The 17,906-nt window shown below is 28.9% G+C and overlaps 2 protein-coding genes across 2 annotated transcripts in view; one reads left to right on the forward strand and one right to left on the reverse strand.

Moving 5' to 3' along the window:
- Positions 1-17,906, reverse strand: part of LOC113377406 (equilibrative nucleoside transporter 1) — a 43,568-nt gene that overhangs the window by 16,551 nt on the left and 9,111 nt on the right. The window lies entirely within an intron of this gene.
- Positions 1-17,906, forward strand: part of LOC113377407 (probable nuclear transport factor 2) — a 32,784-nt gene that overhangs the window by 3,616 nt on the left and 11,262 nt on the right. The window lies entirely within an intron of this gene.

Consider the following 17,906-nt stretch of genomic DNA (forward strand, 5'->3'; position numbering starts at 1 on the left):
ATTAAAAATTATATCTATGTAGTTTAAAATGAACTATTTAATTAACAAAAGTAAAATTTTGTCTATTAAAAAGGGCGCCTGATTAGATAGGACCTAGGACGGCAGTAAGCTTAATCCACCACTGCTCATAAATCATCTATTGATCAAGTATTTACACATTGGAAAGTTTATGCAACTTGCCTTAAGGCAAAATGTCACGTACGTCTGGTTAATTGGTTCATCTCATCGTGAACGAATAAGTGTATCAGTGAATAATGTCCGAGGACAAAACGTTTCAATCTCCTGTATTACGATTATGATAATTGTGGAAGAAGCGAATCGAAACGGAAGTCGATAGCGCATTATAATAAATAAATACGTGCATCTGTTTGCAGAGAGACACAGACATACTGTTGGTGAATTCTCATATTATTCGACGCATTGGCATTCGAAGCCAAGTCACATTTGTTATCACATGTTTTATTCTTTACCCTCGCTTGTAAAAAAAAAAAATCGTTACGCCATGCATAAATAACGAGCGCTCTGCTGTTCGGAAATAAAAGATATTTATACTGCGATAACACATGGTCATTTGTAATAGGATATGTGCGACATTTTGAATTTACAATCATTATAGCGATCGTTTTTGCATCGATTTGCCCCCGAAGATTAATATTTTGTGACTAATACGAACCATTTCGGCTACTCGTACGGATGTCGACAATGCGACCGTCCTAACTTCAGAGTGAGTCTTACCAAACTAGTGGTGCATGGCATCGCGCCTTAAGGCAAATTGCTGAAACTTTCTGTACCGAAAATTATAATTATTAAAATTAAAATTTAAAATTAAAATTTTGAAAACTTTGAAAATATTTTTTTTTGAGAATTTTGAATTTTTTTTAAATGTCTTTTGTTTTTTAAATGAAAAATTGAATATTTTTTACATTTTGTAATTTTTTGAAAATTTAGAACTATTTTTCAAAGCAATAGCGCTGCGTAGAGACCGAATATCGAAGCGCGTAAGCGTCGCGTTGCAAGTCTATCGGATAAACATTGGTTAATCCATAAAAATGTAAAGAAAATTTCTACTTTTTAAAATCTCTATAAAACAACTAATAATTGATGTGCTTATATCTAATGATCATTTTCTTCGCCAAGTGACGTATTTTTTAGTTTTTTCATTGGATCTCCAAAACCGCTACACCTGCCTTCCTAAATATTGAATTAGTTCTTCATTTCGTTAATTCAAATTAAATGTTTTTGGAATCATTCAAATCAGACGCTCCGTTATCTTAAAAAGGAATTACCACTTTTGGCGCATTTTTGCCCCGTACCTTCAAAAACTAATAAACACGTCTCCCCATCAACACAAATCGAATATTTTTTCTTAACACTAGAAAGACGGACGAATTGAGTATACCTACATTGCCTGAAAACAGTCAAAATGACTGCGTCGTGAAAAAAATAAATAATGCGTTTAGAAATTTGTTTAAAATTAATTTTTAATATTTCATGTACTATTTACATTTATACAAATTATCTATGAGTGCTAAAAATAAAAAAATAGTACATCTGAAAAAAAAAGTTCATTATTTTTACAATTCATGCAAATATAATTTGAGATCTTTTTATTATGAGTACATTTTCCGGAAACATGTTTGTTGCAACTTTGACACGTATTATTAGTTTTATTATTATTACAAAGTCTTATTTGGCAAAATTTTCTTTTATTACTACTGGTATTTGCATGATGTCTGTGGGTCATCATTTTTCTTTGATTTTTTTGTGTTGATGTCGTGTAGTCCGCAGAAAGCTGATCTGCCAATTCAAACAAAAACTGTTCTCCAAGGATTTGTTTTCTTTGGATTTTTATTCTTGTCGCTTCTTTGTAAAGAATCCAGGCATTTATCGCAGCCAAATCCAAAATATTGAAAAATATTTGCAGGGGTCATCTACGTGAACTGGATTTCACGGTATATTTTCTTTACCTTTGATCTGTCATGTTTTCTTTGCTGACCATAAATAAGTCAATTTCAAATTTTTTGCCTCATAGGCCCCACGAGCATATAAAATTCCAGTAAATGCACGTATTTCCGGTAACGATGTTGTCCAATCGTACCCCAAAATTCGACTGCCCTCTTCTTCTGTGCACTGTTTTATGTGTTTGATAATATAATTATCTATTATCAATGAAAATGCACTGACAAGATCACCTGTAATAATATTCTTTTTTGCAAAGCTAGTTGGCCCTTTCACACCCTTGAAAACACAGATGATGACCTTCCTGGAGTACCACCTTCGGCAATTTTGGTCCATACAGTACCATCGAGAGAGGTTTTCGTTTCTTGAATTCTTTCATCAGTTCCTGAGCCACTTAGCACCCTCCTGCATACACTGATGGCACTTTCATTTTCATCAATAGTGATCACCTTTATCGCTACCCTCAGAATTAGATGATTCACGTGGAATATAATCCGATTCATCTTCTGATGATTGTGCCCAATTTTCTGCATTTGATTCTATGTCGGAACACTCTTCACTTATGTTTGTTAGCTTTTGCAATAATTCACTTCTCTTCGACATTTTATTTATAAGTTCTAAAAAATCATCTGAACAACGCCTTATACTGAAAGTTACTACGTGAAAAAGACCGGTCTAATGTCAATACTTACCAAAATTTGGTTATTCTTATATAACAAATGCATTATCGCATATTGGAGATGAATGCACGCGAGGTAACGATTTGCAATACAATAACAAAGCCGTTTGTAATGTAAAATTTCTATAACAGTCAAAATGACTGTTTTCCGTCCATGCAGGCATAACATGTAAGAATATTGAAAATAAAAGTGAGATAAAGCAAATAATACGATTTATCTACGCATTTATATGTTGTATAAAAAGTCAAAAAAATTCACGAAGCTGCGACTTCAAATACATAGTTATTTTTATGTTTGAAAATGGAAAACAGTCAAAATGACTGCGTCCGTCTTTCTAGTGTTAATTATTAAAATCGAATGATCCGTGTTCACGGAAATCATCCACGAAAATTTGTATCCGTACAACACACACATACACTTATTTGGAAATAAAATTGAAATTCATTATGTCAATCAAATTTGATGGATCTTAAAAACGTCGACCTAATTACTCTGTTCAAGATAGTTTCAGACAACGCTTAAGCAATCTTTTATATTTTATTTATAAATACGAATAATTAATTAAAAGTACGTTAATCTAATTGTTAATGAATGTTTTACCAGATTATGACATAATTTCAGCAAATATACTGAGTTAAAATTAAACTTGGTTTTAAATTGAAAACAAAGTATATAAAAAAGAAAAATAATATTACCATAATATTCATTGAAATGTGTCCCTAAACTAGCAAAGTGTATCTGAAATATTTAAAAAACGGTTTTGAAAATATTGAAATGATTACAATATTATTGATTTTATCATTCCAAATCATTTATCGTGTTATGCACGCGAAACCAGCAGAATTATGTAGAAGAGGGTTCTCCATGGCACTGGAGTGTTATCAAAACGTTATCAAGGACCTAGGTCTGCCTATAAAACATTCACAGCATATCCTGTTCAACTCCTCAGCTTTGCATTATAGTAGTCCGAGAACAAAATATACCGCAAATGACATTTTATCGACTCATTAACTTCCCGTAGGGTAAGTTATAGTAATTGCAAAAAAAAAAATCGAGAATGAAATTTTTTATATATCTTTACTTTTCAAAGGTTTCTGAATATTTATGCATACCTTAAAAAAATGGATATATGTATGTGTTTGTGTAATAAATAAAAAAAAACTTCCCTTCCTTAAAACAATGGATGTATGTATGTGTGTGTGTGCGGATACAAATTTCCGTCGACGATATCGGGAATACGGTTCAATCTACTCGAATGATTCAAAGGACATTCGTTCACTATTGATAAGGAGACTGATTAGTTTTTGGCCAAGGCAGGTCCAGCCGTCGAAGATATGGGGCAAAAAGTTTCAAAAAATCAATTCAACAAACATTTTACTTGTATTGGCGAAATGAAGAACTAATTATTTTTTTGGGAAAGCAGGTCTAGCGCTTTCGGAGATCCAATGAAAGAAGTAAAAAAAATGCTATTTGTCGGTCAAAAATAATCATTAGACATATGCGCGCCAAATTATGAGATATTTTATACCAGAAATTTTGTTTACATTTCTATGTGTTCCGTACCAAGATTTATAATATTTAACTGTTAGACTGCGAAACACGGCGCTCACGCGCTTCAACATTTTAATTTAAAACTGGTCAAATTTAATAAAAAAAAAATACGATACGATTTGAGTTAAGGCACGATGCCATGCACCACTAGTTTTATATCAAAAGAGCCCTTTGTGCTTGTATGTCGCCGTACCGGTTAAATTCGAAAATGTAGAGAAAACCACAAAAATATAAATATTATAATAAACAGAAGATTATAAATGTATCGTACTTTGTAATTTGATAATAATGCATCAAAATTTTTGTTGACAACAAGCCAGCAAAAAAACAAGCTGAACACTAGTTGTAAGTGGCATTTATCTAGTCGAATGAACGTCTCATAAATAATAACTAATAAGTTAACAATATATCATTATAAGTGATTTCTACCAAATATTTAGAGCGACATAAAAGAATAGTAGCCAGTATATTTGAAATTGAAAATTATATTGTCAATAATACGCAGGCAACAAGTTTATAATCACAATCACAACTTTATTATGACTCATAGGAACAATAGCTGAATTCTAATCATCCGCATTGTAAAAACATCCCGGTTATGAGCCCGACATTAAGCAAATACCAAATTTGATTGAACTATCAATAAATAAAAATTTCTCGATGGTTTATCTCGATATGTTATCATCGTTATAGTAAACCGATTCGTATGATTTATCACTTATTTGTTATTCTCTGTTAATGAAAATGCAGAGTAGGACCGTTTTGTACTAGTTATGATGCAAGAAATATTTGCTAATTAATTATGTATGTTTTTTCATACTTAACATGAAAAATTTCAGAAGTGTCGCTATAAATATTAGATAATATCAATGGTACAGATTGAATGCTTTTTTTTGCTTAGACGATATAAATTTATTGGTGAATTGTAAATTGTAAAAAATAATTGAATTAGATGGTATTGTGCAGAGTCTGCACAGCAGTATGTATATAAAGAGTCAAATTATTCTAGAAAATCGGTCAAGAAACTGATATTTACAAAAATCGTGTTGATGTATTAAAATTAATACTAAAAATCTCGCTCATTAAACTAAAGATTGAGTTAGTGACTCGCGAAATGAATTTTTCAAAACAAAAGTATAAATCATATCGTGGAATTAAAGGAGCTTAATTACTTAAGCGCGTGTTTAAAAAATTTAGTCAAAAGCAACTGCATGAATCGTACTTCAAAAGAATACACCAATCGTATATTTATTTTATCATCAATGAAAAACATTTTAATCGAAAAAGTATAGAGAAAAGAAGATGCAAAATGTAGCTCTCACATATGAATCTGTTTTCGCGCAATAATCAACAATAATGATAATTATATATAAACAGATTAAAAAGCTGAAAGCACACATATTTAACGTATTGAAATAAAATAGAGTACGCATGAATTGAGTAAGAAAATGAATTTTCTTTAAGGCAAATTGCTGAAACTTCCCGTGATATAATAAAATATTCAAAGAATATTAAATGTTTTCAAATAAATTATTATAAATACTGCAACTTTCATTATTCGTTTAAAGATAAATTATAAGAGCTTATAAATTGGACGACGACGACGACGTTTAATAGGTTCACATAAAAAGTAACTGAACGAAACTCAAAGTTAAAATGAAGTTAAGAAGTTAAGAGTTAAAACAAAAGATTTTTTCTCAAATTTTTAAGAATAAACTAAATTGCAAAGTGAAAATAACTTATTTGATGTATATAAGTAAACTTTAGAATTTTAGGTGAAATTAAAATTAAAAACCAAAAATATTTATGATATTAAAAAATTTTTGATCAAAAGATTTTGAAATGAAAAAAAAAAAGATTTTGAAATAAAATAAAAAAACTGTCTCCCCCAAACATTTTCGTTTCTTCACACTGTCAACACAAGCAAAATAGTTTTTGAATTATTCAAATCGGATGCTTCGTACTCTCAAAAACTACAATTTTATGCACATGTAGTTCCGTATCTCCGAAACAGCTGGACCTGTCTTTGCCAAAAACTATCATTACTAATTGAATATTTTTAGAACTATTCAAATCGGCTGATCCGCCCGAAATCGTAGACAAAAAATTGTATCCATACATAGACACACAAACACATACCCATTTTTTCTAAGGTATTTACAAATTTCAAAATTTTCAGAAATAAAAAGAAACGTTCGAAACGTGAAGATGCAAAAACATTTTTGTTTTTTGGACGATAACAGTAACTTACCCTACAGGATGTTGATAAATATAATAATAGTATGCAGTGGTGTTGTGCTAAATTTTTTTTGCCGGAACGCTAAAATTTAGAAACCGGTTCAAAAACCGATTTTCATGTTTGTTCCGGTTCCGTTCGAAAAGGAAGGAAACAAAAATCATTACAAAACCTATTTTGTGCACATATATTTATGTTTATTACAATAATAGGAACATTTAATAAAAATTAGTTGAATTATATTTTATAAAATTCACTTATTAAATCATTTTTTGTATGTAGCGATTTTTAAATTTTTTTTTGCCGGAACGTGTTCCGGCCTAAAAATGATTTTCCGGAACGACGTTCCGGCGCGTTCCGGCTCGACAACACCACTGATAGTATGTATCATATTTGTCATCTAATTCAATATATTTTATAAACAAAAAATAGTGATCATATTAAAATAATTAAATTCTTTTGTAGAAAAAAATGAATGTTTCCTAAAAATTAGTAACATGTATAAAACAAAATTTACCAATTTTTGGTTGCAACACTATTTTGTTTTTATTAAAAACGACATTAATCATTTTAATTTAAAAAAATATATATTTTTGAACCACCTGAAGTTGTCCAGTTCCTCTTTATTTGCAGCATGTTTTCCCACTTGATATCACTATACTATATCCAATCAATCACTACACGATATGGCATCTATAATTTTCACACTAGAGTCACACACAGGAGATATAAAGCAAAAGTCTAACGCAAAGTTCTGAATAGATAGAGGTGCCTTAGAAATTCGACACGATGCATAATTTAGTGTCGTTTGCGACTGTCATTGTTCGTTGTTCTACAGTTGTTTCATTTAGAGAGCATCATGCATCACACCCAGATATCGAAAACACGCACACTCAAAGAATGTACGGAGGAATTCCTATTGAAAATTTAATGAAAAAGTACTCGAAGGCTCGCTCGACATTCACATTGTCGCCTAATTCGGATTCGACAGTCAAATCAAGTCAGGGCCGCAACGAAATGCATTATTTGTATAACACAACAAATTTTATAACGTTTGAAAAATTCATTTAATTCGCTTTCAAGCACTAAAAATCATCTATTATGCATATCATTCCATTTAACCTAATAATGAGTAATTACAAAAAAAAACGTATTAGAAAAATTTAATCATAATTTTAGTGGTTAAAGAGGTATTCTAATAAGGACATGAATTTTAGATCATTTAAATAACCGTGAAAAATAGGCAATCAATTTTTTTAAAAATTAATTTATCAACTACTTTTGGTCTTGTCAATTTTTGTACTTCATTATTTACTGATGTGGTGTGAATTAATTTAGACATGTTCATAATTAAATTGGTTTTGATAAGATTGTTTAAAAGGGCCATGGTTATATTTATAAGATAAAAATACGTGTTAACACATTGTATTATATGCTATATTTGAATAATGATTATAATTCATATTATTTCATATTTTCTTAAATATATATATATATATATATATATATATATATATATATATATATATATATAATTATTAATGATCGACTCCTACACAATATAATCAACGTTACAAGAGTACAGAAAAAAATTAAAACAAAAAAGTTAATTTTAAACATTGGCAGTGGTTGAAGTGAGTGGTTTGAAAAAAGTTGACCCATAACCATGCCCACGATTGCAACACTTCTAGTAATATGAAACAGAAAAAAAAAAGTTTATTAATCTAAAATGATGTCGCAATGGCATATACTAGGATTAAGTTAAAAATTATTTTTTAACAAAATGGCAAATGTTTGAAAAAAGGATCAAATTCTTACTATTTTTCCGAGTTTCAAAACTTTTTTTTGATATGTTAAAAATTAAAACTTGGGAATGAAGCTAATATATGTCTGAGAGAAGTCTATAAAGAATGTTCTCCGTAATTTTCAAGTAAATCGGTCCAATAAAACTCTAGAAATCGTGGGAATCGTATTGCAAAAGGCAATTTTGAGAAAAACAATTTTAAAGTTTCGAAAAAGAAACAAAATAGAAGAGAATTATCATGGTCAAACAGCTGTATCTCAGAAAATAATTTAGTTTTTCAAAAATTCTCTCGAACACATATTCTTAAATAGTTTTTTTATTTCTTCACTAGAATACCCTCTCAAGGGATTCCAAGCCTTCACATATAATATGTATACATGTGCAAAAGCCTGCAACTTGCTATAAAAAAAACTTTAAGTTGGCATTTTCATCATATATTCAAAGATTTAACATTTGTAATTAACATTCTTAATAACAAAGAATGTAATTGATCTATCATTATACACGAAATAAAAATATCTCAAAATACAAAGCGTTTTTTCATACGTCATTGTCTCTTATCAACTATTTAATAATTATTTTAATGAAACATTCAAAACATGAGCAAGATATAAAAACAAATTACTCGTATTATAAAATTATGTCAACATCCAGTATCAACGTTAAAGATTATATTGGTTTTGCGTAATAAAGCAATATATTTAGAAAAATTATTAAATTGTATTAATATAAATTTGATACAACTGGAAGCCTTCTTAAAAAGGTGACTCGATTCATTTTATAGACACATCTTTATAAAGTTGAATAGAGCTATATTTCGCCATATTTCCATAGTCAATTGCTTATTGGAGTAATTACTATTATTTTTAATTTTTTAGTATTTTTCCTGTATTTGCTATTCATTTTTATTTGGGGTATTTTTTGTTTTTTTTAATCTCCTTATTTCTTTATTTGATTATAATATATAAAATACTATTTTACATAATATTACATTATATATATATATATATATATATATGTATATATATATATATATATATATATATATATATACATTGCCACATTAAAATATTAAATAACAACAAAGCCCATCTGATGCGAACCTGACCGAATTCGAAGATAGTTCAACGCATCTTAAAGTTGTGTAATTAAATCAATAACGAACACTATCTGCTGAATCATATCAAATATAATTAGCAAGAGATTATACATGTATAGATACCGGTTGAATGAATCACTAGTGAAGCATGCAATTTCCCTTTATTATTATTTAGGTATAAAATGATTAAAAGCTATGAGCACTATAATCCTATACAGTATAAATTAATTTTTTTCTTTCATTCACTCAGCATATTTCAAAATGAAACAATATTTGTCATCAAAATGTAGATTGTGTTATTTACGAACTTCGACTATTGAAATCGATCTTGGAAGCAAGATATTTAAATATTTTGTATGTAAGTCCACATACGTTTGTTTTATTCTTTAATTAATATCTGTTCCATGCGGGACAGTCTAACTCTATCTTATACATAAAAATGGAGCTCTCTTTCAAATGTCCGAATAAAACTCGAAAACGGCTGAATCGATTTGGTCAGTCTTAGTCTTGAAAAATTCGTGCCAATCCAGAGAAAGTCCAAAAGGTGAGAAATTATTTCAAATCCGCGTAGAAACTTTACATTTTTAATTTGAAAATTTTTGTTGAAGCGTAATTTAAATAAAACAATTGACGGTGGCAATTTCGTGAAATGTCAAACGCTTTTGACGGATGATGTTCAATTACGTTTAATAGGATGTTTTACGCGAATATTATTTAATTATGATAAATCTGTAGTAAATAGTTTTGTTTGTAGTTTTATTTATATACAAAAACGTTAGTAAACGGGCAGCAAGTGTTACTAGAGACTCAAACTATCAACTTTTTTGAAATGTTAATATGAAAATGAACTTTTTGGCATATTTTTCTCAAACACGGTGCTCTGAAAGATCTCATTTGTATAATTATATACTCATTGGTATTTATAAAACATTTTCTAGGTTATATTATTTTTTATTTATTTTATTTAAATTCAGAACCTAAATTTGGTATCGATCAAATGGGCATTTTGTCGAATAACATTTTTTCAGTTATAATTTCCCAGAATTTATCGCAGAATAGATAGTAATATATGAAGGTCCGGGATTAAAAAGGTCCACCACCAATGTGCCAAAAATCAGTAAAGTTAAGCATTGTTTAACAACAATATTTGAAAGTAGAGGAAAAAAGATGTATAGCCAGCTACAACCTTGATTTGAAAACGATAATCTTTGAAATGGGGGAGATAAACGGTAATCTTTGAAAATCCATAATAAAAGTATTTTCTTCCGTTGAAAGTTTTAGCATTAGTTAAAAATGTAATTATTTTGTAAAATACCTTTAAAATTATAATAAGGCTTTAAACCTTTTGCCACCTGCCCGTTACAAGTTACCCTGCATATAGGATAAAAAGGTCTAGATAACAAATTTTTGAAAGACATCAAAAAAAGCACATTTCTACAATGATGAAGTAGAAGTCAGTTTACTGAACGTAGTCAGATAATTGTTCGTTTGATATGTGTTATTTGTTGTGATATAATTGTTATGGTTTTCACAATATAATTTATATTTGCTCAAAGTCAAATTGGACCTTTGTGTCTCACCCTGCTCTACATATATACTTTTTATTAAATTTACTTTAATTCATCGAATGTAACTTGAAACTTTTCAACAAGCAGAAATACTTAGTTCATTTTTTATCTCTCCTCGCAAAAATTTGAAAATTTTGTATAAGTTCAGTAGTATTATTTACAATTATACGCAAAATCCAGAATCCAAAAAGAATCTGAAAAACTTGAAGCGTAATTAATAATCCGAAAGACCAAAAAAGACTCGGATTGGATTATACGATGTTTTCTATAGAAAGTGTATAAAACTTGCAATTTGATTGTATTGACAAAATATGGACAAACTAATGGGGTTTATTGTTTTTATAATACCTAATTGTATACAGCATTCAAACAACACATGCTTATGCACTTAAAGTATTAATATTTTTGTTTCTCTAGAAATGGTTTAGAATATACCTTATTAGCAAAACAACGTTTGCCGGGTCAGCTAGTAGTCAATAAAAATGCCAGACAAAAGCGCAGCGAGTGAATTCGGGCAGAATCAGTCATAATGATATCGGTATTCATTTCATTTATAAGTCCTTCCAGCACTTAATACATAAACATATATATATATATATATAGTTCAACTGGTGGTGCATGGCATCGTGCCTTAAAGCGAATTGCTGGAACTTTCCGAACCAAAAATTAAATTATTTAAAAAAGTTTTGAAATTTTTGAGAAAATTGGATTTTTGAAAATTTTGAAATTTTTGAAAAAATCTGACAAAGATTTGTATCCACACACACACATCCATTTTTTCTAAACTACGATAAAAGGTTCAGTGACCTTTAAAAGGTAAAGATATATAAAAATTTTCATTTTCGATTTTTTGTGATTAATATTAATATAGGGAAGTTAATATAAATAAAACACTTGCTTATTAATAATGGAAAGATTAGGTGAAAATACATGTGAGAAACTATAAGTTGCAGGTATATGTAAAAATCTTATAAAATACAATATACATCCGGCTTGAGCTAGTAATTCTTCAAAATATTACCATACTCAAAAAGGAAACAATATATCTTTATTAATCAGAGAAAGGTTTGGTTATCAAAAATAAATCTTTTTTTACTGCCTTTGTTTGCTTCGATACTTTTTTAGATAATATATAATATTTTTCCAAATTATATTCCAATTCAGATCTGGGTATTTCCCCTCAATTGGATTTAAAATTATAATTTCATTCAATTCAGAATAAATATGTTTTGTTGTGATATTTATATCATTATACTTTTTCACCAACTTTATAATTTCTCTATATACTCTGGGAATTTGAATTATGTGATATTGATTGTTTATTTTTAATATATAATTCAATATTAAATTTTTGTTTTCGGTATTTTCTCCATTTATGATTTTTATAAAGTTTCTGGTGATAAGTGCATCTGCTTTTTCTCTACATTAATGAGGTTTAATCCACCTTCTTCATATTTTTTTCATTTGTTTTCTTTGAATTTTATATAATTGGTTTTGCCATATAAATTCATTCACTATATATAAGGAGCAGTTAAGATTTGCGCAGTATACCACAATTTTGATAATGCATATATATTCACAAATCTTACTCTCTGAATCGGATTGAACATATAGTAGGTAAAGGTTTACATTAAGTATTGCTAAAAATAAACAACAACAAAATTTAAAACTATTTTAACAATAAATTGATTAGTACTAAAAGTTTCAATCGTCACATTTTCAGAAACAATAATATTATAAATGCTTTCCAATTCAAAGTTCAAAACGGGCTGTTTGACCCGTTTCTATTTGGTTAACTATATAGATTTTTTCCTGCATCAATTATTGAGTTCGGGTGTCCGCTTTTATAGAAAACATGATATATATATATATATATATATATATATATATATATATATATATACACCTAAGTCTGTTTTTACACGGAGATTGGTTCCAGAAGAAGCCGTGTAAAAAAAACGTGTAAAAAAAAGACATTGATCTCATACAAAAATGGATGATTTGTCCTACTCTCTAAAACCTATTAAAATTAGTGAAAAACAAGAATTTTCAAGAACAAGAATTCATGTTTATTTTAATAATAATTCTCCTAAATTAGTGCTATTCACATTTGCTTTGACCAGTAAAAATTGTTTGCACGCACTAAAGGGGAATTTACTTAAATCTTTAAGCTAGTGTTCGCAAACTATCGATACTATCGATGGTTTCAGACTTTTTTCTTTCATAAATACTTTTTTGTGATATGAACATTCTTCGCAAAAATTAAATTTAACAAAAAAAATTTAAGTACATAAAATTTCAAATCGTGCTAAATGGAATAAAATCGTGTAAAAAAATAAAAATATTCAATTTTCAAACCGTGTTATATCAAAACCGTGTAAAAACAGACTTAGATGTATATATATATAGATGTATATATATATATATATATATATATATATATATATATATTAGGGTGGTCCTTAAAATGGTCATTTTCGAATTTCCTTGCTCCCAGGGGCTCAAATGGTTTCAAATAGATAAAAAACAATTCTCTGAAAGTTGTAGCTCTTAATATTAATGTTTAGATAGAGCGCAATTCAATCGAAGTTTTGTATGAAAATAGCATGAATAAAACTCATTCATTTGTCGCTAAGTTATACCTAAAACATTTTTTTTTAATTTTCAAAATTTTTTCCATGCTCTTCCCATACAAACTTTGATTGAATTGCGCTCTATCTAAACGTTAATATTAAGAGCTAAAACTTTTAGAGAATTGTTTTTTATCTATTTGGAACCATTTGAGCCCCTGGGAGCAAGGAAATTCGGAAATGACCATTTTAAGGACCACCCCTAATATATATATATATATATATATATATATATATATATATATATATTAGGGTGGTCCTTAAAATGGTCATTTTCGAATTTCCTTGCTCCCAGGGGCTCAAATGGTTCCAAATAGATAAAAAACAATTCTCTGAAAGTTTTAGCTCTTAATATTAACGTTTAGATAGAGCGCAATTCAATCAAAGTTTGTATGGAAAGAGCATGGAAAAAATTTTGAAAATTTAAAAAAAATGTGTTAGGTATAACTTAGCGACAAATGAATGAGTTTTATTAATTCATTTGTTCGCTAAGTTACATCTAAAAAACATTTTTACAATTTTTGAAAATTTTTCCATGCTATTTCCATACAAAACTTTGATTGAATTGCGCTCTATCTAAACGTTAATATTAAGAGCTAAAACTTTCAGAGAATTGTTTTTTATCAATTTGGAACCATTTGAGCCCCTGGGAGCAAGGAAATTCGAAAATGACCATTTTAAGGACCACCCTAATATATATATTATATATAGTTTGTTAGCTGATTATGTTTGCTAGCCATTACGGAAAATGAAATTATTCTACCGCAAAATTTTAAGAAACGCGTGTTCTCTTGTTTTCGGTTTAAACAGAAATATGGTACAATTAAAATTATGCACGATAGGTAAATCAACTGCTTTACACATCTGAAACTTTTTTTTTATCAATTATTACGAATGAATGACCTGACCAGTTTTTATTAAAAATAAATCAGAACGATTCCATCGTGTCTGACGAACGATTTTTAAATTTTCAGAATCGGTTTGGAATTTTTACTTCTCTTTCGGCAATTTTGATGTTCTTTATGACCAATTTATATAAAACATATTTAATTACAATTCTTTATTTGAGTCGACTTACTAGTAGGTAACGGTGCAGGATGAGAAGAGTTAATATCTATTATAGTATATTGAAAGTAATATATATTTAAGGGGGTTGTTCTTTTTTTATATTTCTTTGTTTCGGTTTTGAGATTTTTTGATATTATGAAAGCTAAAAACCTTAGAATTATTTTAAAAAAATATCATCTCAATATCTATTTTTTTGAGGAAGTTATAGATATATTTATCTCTATATGTATGATCCTCTGAAAGCGTTTTTTTATCGCTCCGCGAGCTATTGTATACCAGCTGCCTCTTTTTTATTATAATACCCTATGCACATGACCTTTTTAATGTGTCAGCATCTCTGAACACCGTGGTGTATTTAGTACATTAAATTAAATGGTGTATTTAGTATATTATATTAAAAATTTTAAATACCTTTTTACTTGCATTTTTTTTAATTTGTTCACCACTGCAATACCTAGTCCCCTACCTCAAACAACTTGATAACATTACGCAAAAAAAATTTTGCGAAGCTTCTCGCCCCAAAAAAGGCCTTTTTTGACACTTTTTTTTAAATAGCTGTCATTTTTTTCGTTCTTGCTTTTTTTCTTTCATTTTGGTAGGGGGACTGGATTCAAACTCCTTCTTCAACGTAGTCCTTCTTTTTTTTGTTTCGGGCGATGCGCAACGGATTTATCTGTGGCACCGCAAAAGAGATTGATCAAGACCGACTTTGGCGCCCCCTGGTTAAAAAATGACGGCGCAAAAAAGAAGAAAGAAAAGAAGAAAATCACGAAATATTCTATGACTTTGTAATTTTTGTTTAAAAAAAACCGCATGTCTCTATGATAAATACATTTCGAGAAAAACAAAAACAAATATCTTGCATTTTTTGTAACAAAAAAAGAACCCCTTAAAATAAATGCAAGATACGATAGTACATAATAATTCGTTAAATATAAATTCGCAAAAAATATTCCAGAAGTGCGAAAATATTTGCACAATCAGCTGACATTATTAAATAATGATAAGAAGATTTGTGTTGTCTGTTGCTTACGACTAGATGATGACGAGCACTTTTGGAATGTACATTGTATTCATTTCTTAATTTATTTAATATTTTTTATAAAAAAAACATTCCGCATTAATTAAGAAACTACATAATAATTAGTCAAATAAAATATTACGGATATAGAATAATTAAACCTTTTATATCGCTACTGATAACATACCATGAAATAGCATATAATTCGCCGATATTTCTGTTTATAAAATAGGTTGTTTACAGTGCCATATTTAATAAATTCTTAGCACATTTATCTTGTTAAATTTTGATTCTATACATTGATCGATATTTGCCAAAGATTTGCTTATAAATATTTTTACGTGAAATATATCAGGCTCAACATTTAGTAGTGTCTTTAAATATTGAAGATTAATGACCATATTTAATTAAACCTACGTAGCATATTGCCGCCATGATAAATCAATAACTTTTGAAATAAATGACCCAAATGCGATTTTTGTGTGGCCCGATGATAGAAAAAAAATTGCACAAACTAGTTGTGAACTTGAATGAAATTCCTGAAACGTATACATAATCGACATAATCGCAGTACATTTCATTTTATCCATTTCGTGTTCTAAAAATATATTTAAGTGTTGACGTAAACTGTAATCAGTAGCGACCAACGAAACACCGCATAGTACAGATGCTTCGGCATAGATTCTGATTAGAATTGCTTAATTCTAAACTTCGATGATTTTTTATTATAATTCAACGCAAATCCTTATCGAGTTACATTAATGAGAATGGGCTTTTAAATTTTCTAAATCCGTGCAATCCTTTTGAGAAAACGTAGGCGAAAGGTCAAATCTCGGCACACATCGTAAAACCCCTGCCCAGTATTTCAAACTTTGTTGAATTTTTAAAATTAAATTTTGAAGGTATTTTCGAACAAATTTAAAATTTTTAAAAATAGTTCAAATTTTTTTGGAAAAAACGTGAACGTAAAATTATTTTACCTTTCTGCAAAATTTCGCAAAACTAATAAAAACGAGTTCCTATAGAGTTTCATCAAATGATATTTTATTATCAGTGCAACCTTTTTGGCGATAAAGTCGATAAAAAGTCAAATTTTGGATCACATAAACTTACACACACCCATAATACTTCACGTCACGATTCAAAATGGCTTGAAACGTCGACCAGTAAATCGGATTTTCTGAGGAAAATAAATTTCTTCGGAAAGTTTAAAATTTGTTTATATTTACACTGATGAGATAGATATCTCTAATATATATGACACTATAAAATAGCAGACATTAAAATTCAATTTATTTTGAGTTACATGTACACATTTCTGATTCTGAAAAAAAAACATGAAATACAACTGCTACATATGCAAAAAGTATCCGAAGAATAGAGTCTGTATTAAACTCATTCGTGAGTTATGCTTTGCGTCTACTATTTGCTTAGTCTGTCAAACATAAATTTAGACTTGTTAATTCTTTCTACATTTGTAAGAATTAGTCACACACTTTTCTATTTTGGACGACGCCTTCTTCGTTACGATTATTCTAAACCTGTAACGTGTAACACGTAACATGGCTCTGAAAGCAATTTATGTATCCGCACAGGGATAGCTAGGAAGCTCGATAGCAGTAATATACTAACATTCGATTAAAAAAGAATCGAAGTTCCGGCAATTGTCGCATTATCGACCGCGAACGTATGATAGAATTTATAAGACAATTAGTGATAAAATACTTTTTTCTACAAAAAAGCTTCATCACTGTATCATCGTTGAGTAAACAACCGTTCAAGCAGTATAATGTGCTCCTAGTCGGAAACTTTGTACCCCATCGATGCCTCTTTATCCAGGCCTCTCGCATAAATAGAATTGATTAGTAATAGCAATTTTATAAACAACAAAGTCTATAGGTCGTTGACTTACAAATAAATGCAATATTAACCTGGTTTACCCAAAGATACACCATCTTTCATTATTTTACTATTATGCTTAATGGTTTCCACAATTTCCATATTTACAAAATAAGTTAACCATTTTCCTCCTTCAAAAACAAATTATGCTTTCTAAGTAAAATTAAGGAGATATATTCAGACCATTGCACTCAAGCAACAACAAATCAATAAGTTCAGAATTTCCAAAATATTTCAAAATACACTTTTCTTCTAAGTCTTTTTTTCATAAAAATGTAAATTTTTGTCAAAAATTTATAGTTTCTCAAAAATCTAATTTTTCAGAGTAAATTTTTTTCAAAATTGTTAATCTTTTCAAAAAAAATAATTTTTGGTACGGGAAGTTCCAGCA

Source organism: Ctenocephalides felis, unplaced genomic scaffold (genome assembly GCF_003426905.1).
Source record: "Ctenocephalides felis isolate EL2017-DRISC unplaced genomic scaffold, ASM342690v1 CF-g0.4_SCAFFOLD_01886, whole genome shotgun sequence".
Taxonomy (NCBI): Eukaryota; Metazoa; Arthropoda; class Insecta; order Siphonaptera; family Pulicidae; genus Ctenocephalides; species Ctenocephalides felis.